We start from the raw sequence: 10,848 nt of genomic DNA on the forward strand, positions 1-10,848 counted from the left end.
TGTAATCGCAGCACATGGGGAGGAAGAGGCAGGCAGATCTCTATGAGTTCAAGGCTAACCTGGTCTACAAAGTGAATCCAGGACAGCCAAGGCTGTATAGAGAAGCACTGTCTTAAAAAAACAAAACAAAACAGTTCCTTACTGGGGCTAGAGTGATGGTCCAGCAGTTATGCACACTGCCTCTTCTTCCGGAGGACCTGAGTTCAATTCCCAGCACCCACATGGTGGCTTACAACCATTTTTAACCCCAGTTCCAGGGAACAGACATCCTTTTCTGGCCTCTGCAGACAACAGGCATATATGTGGTAAATGGACATATAAGCAGGCAAAACAGCTATATACCTAAAATTAAAATTTTCTTAAAAAAGAAATTCCTTTCCATGTCTTAAGGTTTATCACATAGCTTTAAGAACTCATGTTTCCCTTTTTTCCTTAATAATGAAGGAAAAATGATTTCTCCATTTTTTTCCCCCTGTAGAAACTCTTGCCTGAACACTCCAGCTAGCTCAAGCCCCACCAGGAACAAAGTATGCTTACCCGAGGTCTCAAAGGAGGGTGGCATCAGGGAAGAGGGCATTCTCAGCTATAGGAGCGGGGGAAGGGCAGTGGTCTCACAGTAGTTAGGTCAATATTGATCAACCCGAGAACTCTGTACAAGGCCATGTAGCAGGTATAAACAGATTCCAGCCAGACAGCCCAAGCCTGCTCTGGGAGCCCCTGATGAGACTAACAGATGGTAAAGAAAGCAACCTGTATTGCTCACCTTTCTCTGAACTAGTTTAGTTTACTCCTTGTTCGAGTCCCAAATGTGCTTAAACTAGGACCTCTCCTCCTCCTCCTTCCTCTGTCTGTCTGTCTCTCTTTTTCTCATTTTTCAAGACAGGGTTTCTCTTTGTAGCCTTGTCTGTCCTGGATCTCCCTTCAACTCATAGAGATCCAGCCTCTGCCTCCCAAGTGCTGGGATATTTTTTTAAAGATTTATTTATTTATTATGTATACAGTGTTCTGCCTGCATGTACGTCTGCATGCCAGAAGAGGGCCCCAGATCTCACTGTAGATGGTTGTGAGCTACCATGTGGTTATGGGAATTAAACTCAGGACCTCTTGAAGAGCAGCCAGTGCTGTTAACCTGAGCCATATCTCCAGCCCCTAAGTGCTGAGACTAAAGACATATACCACTACCACCTGGTCCACTAGTCCCTCTTTAGTCCCATGCCAATTATTGAATCAATCCTCCCAGACCACATGCCCAAACCAAAGCAGCTCAGTTTGCTCTATTAGATAGTGCTAAGCAAACATGTCCTCATGCAGTGTGGACCCAGATGAGAAGCAAGGAAAATCAAGGGTATGATTTTTGGTTAAGGGTGCATCTAAGGAGGGAAACTTTTCCCATAAATGGAGATCATAGATGGCACTCCAAGTAGCTTCAGGGTAAGGAAAAGTGGGCAAACATGGTATAACTGTTTTCAAACCTGAACAGGCCTAGAGTGGGACAATGAATGGAATGCCTGTGCCTTCTTCAGTATCTTAGGCCACAGGAGATGTGGAAGACAAAGTAGCACCTAGTTAGCTGCTAAATCCCAGCATGCTCCAAGTTGTTTTCCAAGGGTTCTTCTACAAATAATTTTCTAACCACAGAATATGGAGTTATGTATCAGGTACAGAAATAAAATCACAGGTGGTCAATGACTTAATGTGGTGGAAGAGAAAAAAAACTGAGTTAAAAAGCAGCAGGCCATGAGCTTGTGTTTCAAAACAGACTTTATACTCATGGTCAGAGACCAGACAGATCAAAATATCAAAATAAAGGGCAATTCTCAAGATGACAAAATCACTAACAATAAATACCTTTGATCTGAGAACCTGCAGTGTTTTAGGAATAAAAAAAGCATACTTCTTCCCCCAACATCCTGTTATTAGCCTATTATTGCAATGGTGCTTACAGAATGGGCCATTTTCTCAAAAGAACATTCTAGAGTTCAAGTGAGGAAGTTACATGCTGAACCAAGGGTTCCAACTCTGAATATAAAACTCTTTATGTCCCTTTTCCAAGTCACCCCCCCCACACACACACACACACAACTTCACATTAGGTTCAACTGCTTATAAAACTAACACTAGTCCACCTCGCTTCAGCCAGTAAAGTAATGGCTCCCCTTTGGTCTAGACAGGAATAGGAGATACTATTCTGTGACACACACACAAAAGTCCCCAGGTAAATCATCTAAAGCAAAATTTCTCACAACCTCATTCAGTTTTCATGCAGGCCTCTTTGCCTCTTCTAGTGCTTCTGAACAATCAACAAAATATAGGGACTTCTTTAAAAGTTGCTCCATCTTTCAGAAACATACATCTGTCCAGAAACGCCCAAGACAGCTGAGGCTCCCCCTCCTCCCAACACATTTTCTTCTTAGTTCAAAGTATCATGTGTGGAGATAGAGAATGTGACAGAGAATACTTAAAGACCACAGGGAAAATAGAACTGAGGGAGACAAAGACAGCAAAATCCTGGAAAGAGAGAGGTGTCAAAAGTTGGAAATCACTAATCCTTAGGGGTGTTCACGTCACCCCTCCGGAGCACTGAAGACTGAAAGAGGAAAGGGAAGCCAAAGACAGCTCCAGGTATCATCAGGCACCCCAGAGAGGGGTTGAAGACTAAGGTCAAAGTAGAAGGTATCTTGGGTATAAATAATGACAACAGTTTGAGATCCTTTAAGAAGGGAATAGGCACTTCTTGGAAGCCAAAAGCTGGGGGAGTGGGTTATGGTGAGGTAATGGAATCGGAAGCCAAAGAGAGGGATACAATCTTTAACTGAGGGAAATGGGAACTCTGTGCTGAGGTTGCACAGGCTCGGAGGAGTGGGGCTAAATAGGAAAAGGGATAAAGGCGGAGTCCGTGGAAACACAAACGGCAAAGAAGGGCAAACAGGGATGAACATTGTAAAAGGGGTCTCATGTGGAATAGGTTTCACGGCTCAGAGTTAAGTAAGAAGTATCTGTGGTAGTATGGGGGGAGGTGGAATCCATTGGGCAGAGGGAGGGGCTAAACAGAAGAGGAAGCCAGAAAGCAGAGGCGAAGACCCCGGGCCCGAGGGGAAAGGGTGAAGGACCTCAGGGTGCAGCTGCCACCAGGAGGGCAGTTTTGTAGTCGAACCCAGGTCGCGGTAGGTTGTGCGAGACAGGATGGCAGAAGGACCCCCCACAGGCAAAGGCGACCTGTGGGGGAGGAGCCGCTTACCTCCGGGGGACCCTCGCGGAGGGGGTGCAGGCGGTCGGGGTCGGACTGCCGACACTGCCGACACCGCCGCCTCAGCAGCGGCGGCCGCTCCCGGGTTCCATTGGCCGCCTGCGCTTCCCTGACAGCGGCCGCGGCGGCTGCACCAGGCCCCGGCTGCGGGGCTGCCCGCGGCGCCGCCTGAAGGGGCCTTCACGCTGCCTCAAGTTGGACCGGATCCCACAAGCAGGACCCAAAATAACAGTTTCTCGGCGGGTTTCGATGCGAGAATCTCCTGGGCCCGAGCCTTTCTTCCCAGGATTTGCTTTTCTGCTTCCCGGACTGTCAGGACACTACCGATGGAATAGTTGAGTCGGGTGAGCTGTCCGAGTCACGCCTGTTCAGAAATAAGAAGGGGGCGGGGAAGAGCTTTTGGAAGGTAGGGAAGGAGCGGGGCAGCTGGGAGGAGCTTATGGGTGGAAGGAGGGATCAGCGTTTGAGGGTAGACCAAAGGGGCAGACTTTACTAAGGAAGCCGAGAGGGAAGTACCGTGGGCTGGAGGAATAGCGGAATGTGGATGTACCCGATATTTTATGTACTTCCACAAGTATAGCAACATGCAAATTATATGTAAATGAGTCGTTTGCATACACCACTAGTTCTGCAATTGCCATCAGTGTGGCACAGGATTCCCTTCGTAAATTAGCCGCTAGGACCCATGCTGGAGGACTAGAAAACATGAGAAAGAGAAGGCACGAAGAGAGGACGACAATCATCCTCACTTTCCTTTTCCTACTCATCTTTAAGGATGATGCCAAAAGTATGCCCCTGTAGCTTCAGGAATGGCGCAGTCCAACCGCCTCAATTTTTCACCGTTAGCAGCACTACTCTGGGCCAAGGTTCGGCTTCCGAGGTCACTCCAGCTTTGGCAGCCTTTGGTCTCCAGCGTCCAGTCGCCTAGACCTCAGAGGCTGAACAAATCAGGCTAGGAGAGGTGAGTGAAATGACAAAAGCTTTTGGAGGACGGATTCCTTTTTCTAAACCAAACAAAATTACGTGAGACTAAACAGACATAAGCAGGCCTCATAGACATGCGTCTGATGTTCATTTTGGTTATTTGTTCGTTAATACTATTGAAAACACTCTTTCCTCAGAATCACCTCCCCAACCCTTTTTCTTAGGATAGTAGGCCCCTTGTAGTGGTAGGATCTTAATATCCCACTGGAAGCTGATTGAACCGAGCTCTTGGATGCCATCTTCATTGCACTTTGAGATCATTGTTTCCTTCTTTCTTTCCCTTTTCTCTCTAGCTTCCTCCCCTAACCTTTTTTCCCCCCTTTTTAGGGACTATTTTAGAGTCTATTTTCCCCAGGATGCTGTGATATTCCTTGGCTCAAGCCTGTGGGGTAGCTAGGAATATATCCACATGCCTCCATGCTAGAATAAATCTCAGCTTCTATATAAAAATATTGACAGTAGTATTATAACAATATATTAACAATAATATCTGATGTAATAATAACGTTTTCCAAGGTTTGGGGGGGTGCTGGGAAACATCAACAAAGTACAGGCTACTACTATAGTACTACATGTCTGTTACTGGACCGTTAATACAAGTGATGAATTAAGAATATCCCTACTCCAGTATTTAACTGGGAGATAGATAAAGAGCTGTATCTTAAGGAGGTGGGGTGCTGAAAAGATGGTTCAGTGGCTTAGCACTTATTACTCTTGCAGAGGACCCTGATTCAGTTCTTAGTGCCCACATGGTGCCTTACAACCATCTGCAACCCCACTTCCAGGGGGTCCACTGCCCTCTTCTGACACCTGTGGACACCAGATACATACACACATGGAGGCAAAATATTCATACAGATAAAATAAATCCTTTTTATTTATTTTTTTAGTAGTTTGAAATGCCTACATAAAACCTGCAGCAGGCACAAAAGTAGAACGAATGGAGTTCTTACTGTTGGAGACACAGGCCAGATCCTTGTTAAAGTGACACACAGGCCTGGCTGCACAGTGTATGATGACTGAGTGGAAGGCTTTTTAAATATTTATTTTTATGTATATGAATGCTCTGTCTGCACGTACACCTGCATGCCAGAATAGGGCATTAGATCCCATTATAGATGGTTGTAAACCATATTGTGGTTGCTGAGAATTGAACCCAGGACCCCTGGAAAGCACAGTCAGTGCTCTTAACCTCTGCGCCATCTCTCCAACTTCTTATGAATACTACAAGGCAGAACTTAGGAGAGATATTGGATAGTATCCAGTGGGATAAAAAAGAAAGCATTCTAAGAGTCAAAAAAAAAAAAAAAAAGGATGCTGAACCGTAGAAATGAGAATTTTTTCAGATCATGAGGGCAGGAAAACCAGATAAACCAAAAACAAACAAAATAATACAAAAAGAGGTATGAAAGCTCTTTTTATAGTAGAGGTTTTTGTTCATTTGTGTGTTTTCTGAAACAGGGTCTCACTGTATAGACCAGGCTAGTCTTTAACATACTGTGTAGCCCAGATTATCTCTAAGTTTGCATCAGTTCAGCCTTCCAAATTCGAGGGTTATAGGCCTGAGCCAGTACTTTTGGCAGGAAATTCTATTAAAACATGTTCTCACTGTGTAGCCCTGCATGGCCTGGAACTCATTGTGTAGAGTAGGCTAATCTCAAGACTCACCTGCCTCTGCCTCCCAAGTGCTGGGATTAAAGGTGTGTGTCACCACCAGCTGGCTCATTTGTTAAATTTTAGTATACAAAATGATGGGTTTCATTTATGACATTTTATGAACACAGATAACACATATATATGTATGTATATTCATATGTACACCTGTCCTTTGCTCATATTCTCCCATACTTGCCCCTTCCTTTTTGCTTGTTTTTTTGAGACGGGGTCTCGTGTAGCTGGTATTAGCCTAAAATTCCCAATTTCCTTTCTTTGCCTTCTCAGTACTGAAATTACAGCCGTATGTCACCACAACACAACACACCACATATGCCTGCCTCAATCGTCTGTTATTGAGACACTCAGGTGATCCTTCTGCCTCAACCTCCTGAGATTCTAGGTGTGTTCTAACCATGCCTAGCACTTTTCCACTGATCTACCTGCCCCTGCCTTCCAAGTGCTCGGATTAAAGTTGTACATCATCACTGCCCAGACAGTGGTAAAATTCTTAACCAAATGAGAGCATTTCCTCATTTACATACCCATATAGAATAAGTCATGAGTAACTAGAAAGTGTACTTCAAGGTTTTTGTTTAGCTCTACAGGCTCAGAGGTACAAAAAGAAATACTCTGCATTATGGCTTTGTCTTTCTGCTTTTATCTGGAGAGTTTGGGTTTTTGTTGCTGTTTTGTTTACTTTCTGCTACATAGATTTCAGCCTTGTTTTTTCCCTGTATTTTGACATTTTAATTTGTTTTTGCAGTACTGGGGATGGAATCTAGAGTTTCCTGCATGATAAGCAAGTGCTCTACCCCTGAGCTGTATCCCAGCCGACTTCCGCGTTCCCTTTTTTGAGCGAGGTTCTCAGTAATTTGCCTAAGCAGGCATTGACCCTGCAACCCCACCTCCGCCTCCCAAGTAGCTAGGAATAGAGGCCTAGTTTCTGTCAGTCCTCAGCCTTCTAGACTGAGCTCCTAAAGCAGTGGTTCTCAACCTCCCTAATGCTGCAGCCCTTTACTACAGTTCCTCATGTTGTGGTGACCCCAGCCATAAAATTATTTCATTGCTACTTCAGAACTAATTTTGCTACTGTTATGAATCATAATGCAAATATTTTTTGAGACAAAGGTTTGCCAAAGGGGTTGAGACCCCCAGGTTGAAAACTGATGTCCAATAGGAAGAGAAAGAATTACTTTTGCATTTTAAGTATACAAAGTTTTTACCACAAGGAAGTTTGCCTTTGTTGATACAGCATCAGATTGAATTCAGAAGCAGATATGAGAATCTAGTAGGGCATAAGGGAGATTTACAAAACTGTAAAACAATGTGAATTATCTCACTGATGTTTTAGTTGGGAGAGTATAGTTCCCAAAAGTGAATAAATTTAAACTATTCCAAATCTACTGGTGTGACTAAATTAATTTTTCTATATTTCTATTTGACTTTATGATTTAAGCCTTAATCCTATTTTGTTTAGAAAAAAACAAAAAAAACCCAGGATTGTCTGGGCATGATGGCCTCTCAGAAGAGGCAGGCAGATCTTTGTGAGTTCAAGACCAGGCTGGTCTACAAAGTGAGTTTCAGGATAGGCAGAGTTACATAAAGAACTCTGTCTCAAACAAAACAGGATCTTACTATGTAACTTAGCCTAGCCTCAAACATGAGATCCTCCTATCTCAGCCTCCTGAGTGCTGGAGTTACAGAAGATTGTCTTCTCCTCAGTTTCCTTAAGTGTCAAATCATAAAATCTATTTCCAATCTAATTTTCAAATAACAAAACCATGAGTACAGTCAACTGAAGCATATTTGTGCAATTCTCTCAATTCCTCACTGCTTTTTGTGTGTCTGTAACACTGCATGTGTTTGTGGTATGTACACACATGCACCTGTGGCGGCCAGAGGACAGTTTTTGATGGTGTTCCCTCAGGTGCCATCCACTTTGGCTTTTGTTGTTCTTATTTTTTTGAGATAATATCTCTTATTGACCTGGAACTCACTATATAGGCTATGCTGGCTGGCCAGCAAGCATGAAGGATCCTCTTGTCTTTGCCTCCTCAGTGTTGGAGTTATAAGCAACACCACTGCACCTGGCTTTTTTTTAAAAATGTGGATTCTGGACCTGAAGAGATGGCTCAGTGGTTTAGAACATTCAGTGCTCTTGTAAAAGGACCCAGGTTCCATTCCCAGTATCCACATAGTAGTACACAACCACCTGTGATTCTAGTGGCAGGGGTCCAATGGCCTCTGCTGGCCTCTTTGGGCACTGCACACACAAGGTGTACATAAATATATACAGACAAAACACTCAGGCACATTAAAAAAAATCTTTTAGGGGGGATGGAGAGATGGTTTAGAGGTTAAGAGCACTAGCTGTTCTTCCAGAGGTCCTGAGTTCAATTCCCAGCAACCACATGGTGGCTTACAATCATCTATAGTGAGATCTGGTGTCTTCTTCTGGCATGCAGGTGTACATGCAGATAGAACATTGTATACATAATAAATAATTAAAAAAATCTTTTAGAAAAAGCCAATGCACTTTATGCTTTGATCACTGAAAAACATATGAGTATATCTACTCTAAAATTAGAGTTTTACATGAACTAATACCTAACTTTGTATGCAATGCTCTCATAGTTTGGGGCTTATTTTGTATCCCTTTAATATTTTGCAGCAATATACCTTTAATACCAGCACTTGGGAGGCAGAGGAAGGCAGATCTCTGTGAGTTTGAGGCCAGCCTGGTCTACAGAGTGAGCTCTAGGATAGCCAAAGCTACATAGAGAAACCCTGTCTTGAAAATCAAAAAAAAATAAAATAGAAACAATGTTTTGCATTCTACTAAACTGACTTCACAATTCAGTAATGGGTTGCAATATAAACTTTGGAAAAAAAAGAGACTAAATAAATGTTTAAAATCATATGGCAGAGCTGGAGAGATGACTAAGCAGTTAAAAGCATAGACTACTCTTCCAAAGGACCTGGGTTCAATTCCCAGCACCCACACGGCAGCTCACAAATCTCCATAATTCCAGTTGCAGGGGATTCAATGGCTTCTGGCCCCTGCAGGCAATAGGCATGTTCACTGCGCACAGCCATACAGACAGGCACAGCATCCACATACACAAAATAACAAAAAATAATATGGCAAAGAGAGACAGCTCAGTGGTTCAGAGTGCTTGCTGTTCTTGTAGAGGACCAGAGTTCGGTTCCTAGCCGATTTCAGGTGTCAGGTGGCTCAAAACCACCTGCAACTCCAGCTCCAGGGGAAATCTGATACCCTTTGCTTGCATCCATGGGCAACTTCAACTTTACACATACACATACACACACACACACACACACACACACACACACACACACACAGAGAGAGATGAAAATAAAGTTATATGGTAAATGATAAAACTAAGATTGGCATTCATTATCTTTCCAGTAAACAAATACCTCATGTCTTTATTCAGTAAACAATCTGTGGGAGTGTGTGTATGTCTTATTAGGCTGGCCTCAAACTCAGAGATCTGCCTGCCTGTGCCTCCCAAGTGCTAGGATTAAAGACTGCATCACCACATGTGGCACATATATATTTCTTACAGACAGGATCTATGTAAGTCTTGGAACTCACTTGGTAGTATTTTTTATTTGTTTTTGAGGAAATTCTATACTGATTTACATAGTGGGTACCTTTGCCCTTTTTTTTTTTTTTTTTTTTTTTTTTTGTGGTATTGGGACCTGAACCCAAGGCTTGTGCATGCTACACAAATGTTCTACCACTAAACTCTATTCCCAGCCCTCTCCTCCACTCTTAAGATCAGCACTAAATGGAATGTCTCTAGCATATCTCTTCCCTCAGGGCTCAGAGCTCTCTGCAGAAGATGGGGCAGAAAGATAGAAAAAGGTGGTAAATGACTTTTGGGAAACAGTGTTTTCCATAGCAGATACACAAATGAACTCAGACTGTGGCAACATGCCCAAGACCTGCTCAAACCAGAGGCCCAACTTGGAGGTGGGGAAGTGGACACAAAATCTCTCTCTCTCTCAAGAACTATTCTTAAATGACAGCTGCTTGGAAAGGAAGAATTGATTTTCTTCAATGGAGTGACAAATGTGCCACTACACTCCTGGGCAGGCCCCGTTCTCAGGAGTTGTCAGCCAAACCAAATTGGACTCCATGTGTTTGTTTAAAGGAGAAAGAACACGAAAGTGTGTGGGTAGCAAGGCAAGAGGGGATCTGGGAGGCGTTGAGGAAGGTAAAGAATATAATATAATAGAGTCCTGAACGCCTATAATCCCAGCACTCTGGGAGGCAGAGGCAGGGCGATCGATCTCTGTAGTTTGAGGCCAGCCTGGTCCAAGACAGCCAAAGGTACACAGAGAACCTGTCTTGAAAACAAACAAAACAACAAAAAGAATATGATAATATATTCTATGAAATTCTCAAAGAAGAAATAAAAGTATTATTTCAACAAAAAAAATAAAAGATATATCGTCAGGCCAGTAAGCTGGTTCAGTGGGCAAGGCACTGGGGCTCAAATGCTGAAAGGAGAGAAGAGATTTCACCAAGTGTCCTCTGAGCCGCACTCAAGCACTGTGCTATGCATGCACACACCTGCATAGGAAATGCAATTAAATACCACGGTGGAGTGTAGTAGCACACACATTTATTTACTCTCAGCACTCGGGAGGTGGAGGCCGGCAGATGTCTGTGAATTTGAAGCTAACCTGGTCTACACAGTGAGTTCCATGTCAGAGCTACATAGGTAGGGAGGGAGGGAGGGAAGGGAGAGGAAGGAAGGAAGGAAGGAAGGAAGGAAGGAAGGAAGGAAGGAAAAAGGGAAGGGAAAAGGGAAGGAAAGAAGGAAGGAAGGAAGGAAGGAAGGAAGGGAAAGAGAGAGAAAGAGAGAGAAGGAAGGAAGAAAAAAAGAAAGAAAGAAAGAAAGAAAGAAAGAAAGAAAGAAAGAAAGAAA

General features: G+C 43.5%; 1 protein-coding gene across 4 annotated transcripts in view; it reads right to left on the reverse strand.

Annotated features, from left to right (window-relative positions):
* Pi4kb (phosphatidylinositol 4-kinase beta) overlaps positions 1–4,198 on the reverse strand; it is a 33,104-nt gene extending 28,906 nt beyond the window's left edge. Inside the window, exon 1 of one of the 4 annotated variants that reach the window (XM_055609081.1) lies at positions 3,239–4,198. The gene's annotated coding sequence lies outside the window, so the exon portion shown is untranslated. The remainder of the gene's footprint in view (positions 1–3,238) is intronic. The other 3 variants (XM_055609078.1, XM_055609079.1, XM_055609080.1) reach the window with 3 other exon arrangements.
* Between the last annotated feature and the right edge of the window lie 6,650 nt (positions 4,199–10,848).

The sequence above is a fragment of the Psammomys obesus genome, unplaced genomic scaffold (assembly GCF_907164565.1).
Source record: "Psammomys obesus unplaced genomic scaffold, mPsaObe1.curated_primary_1811, whole genome shotgun sequence".
In the NCBI taxonomy this organism is placed as follows: domain Eukaryota; kingdom Metazoa; phylum Chordata; class Mammalia; order Rodentia; family Muridae; genus Psammomys; species Psammomys obesus.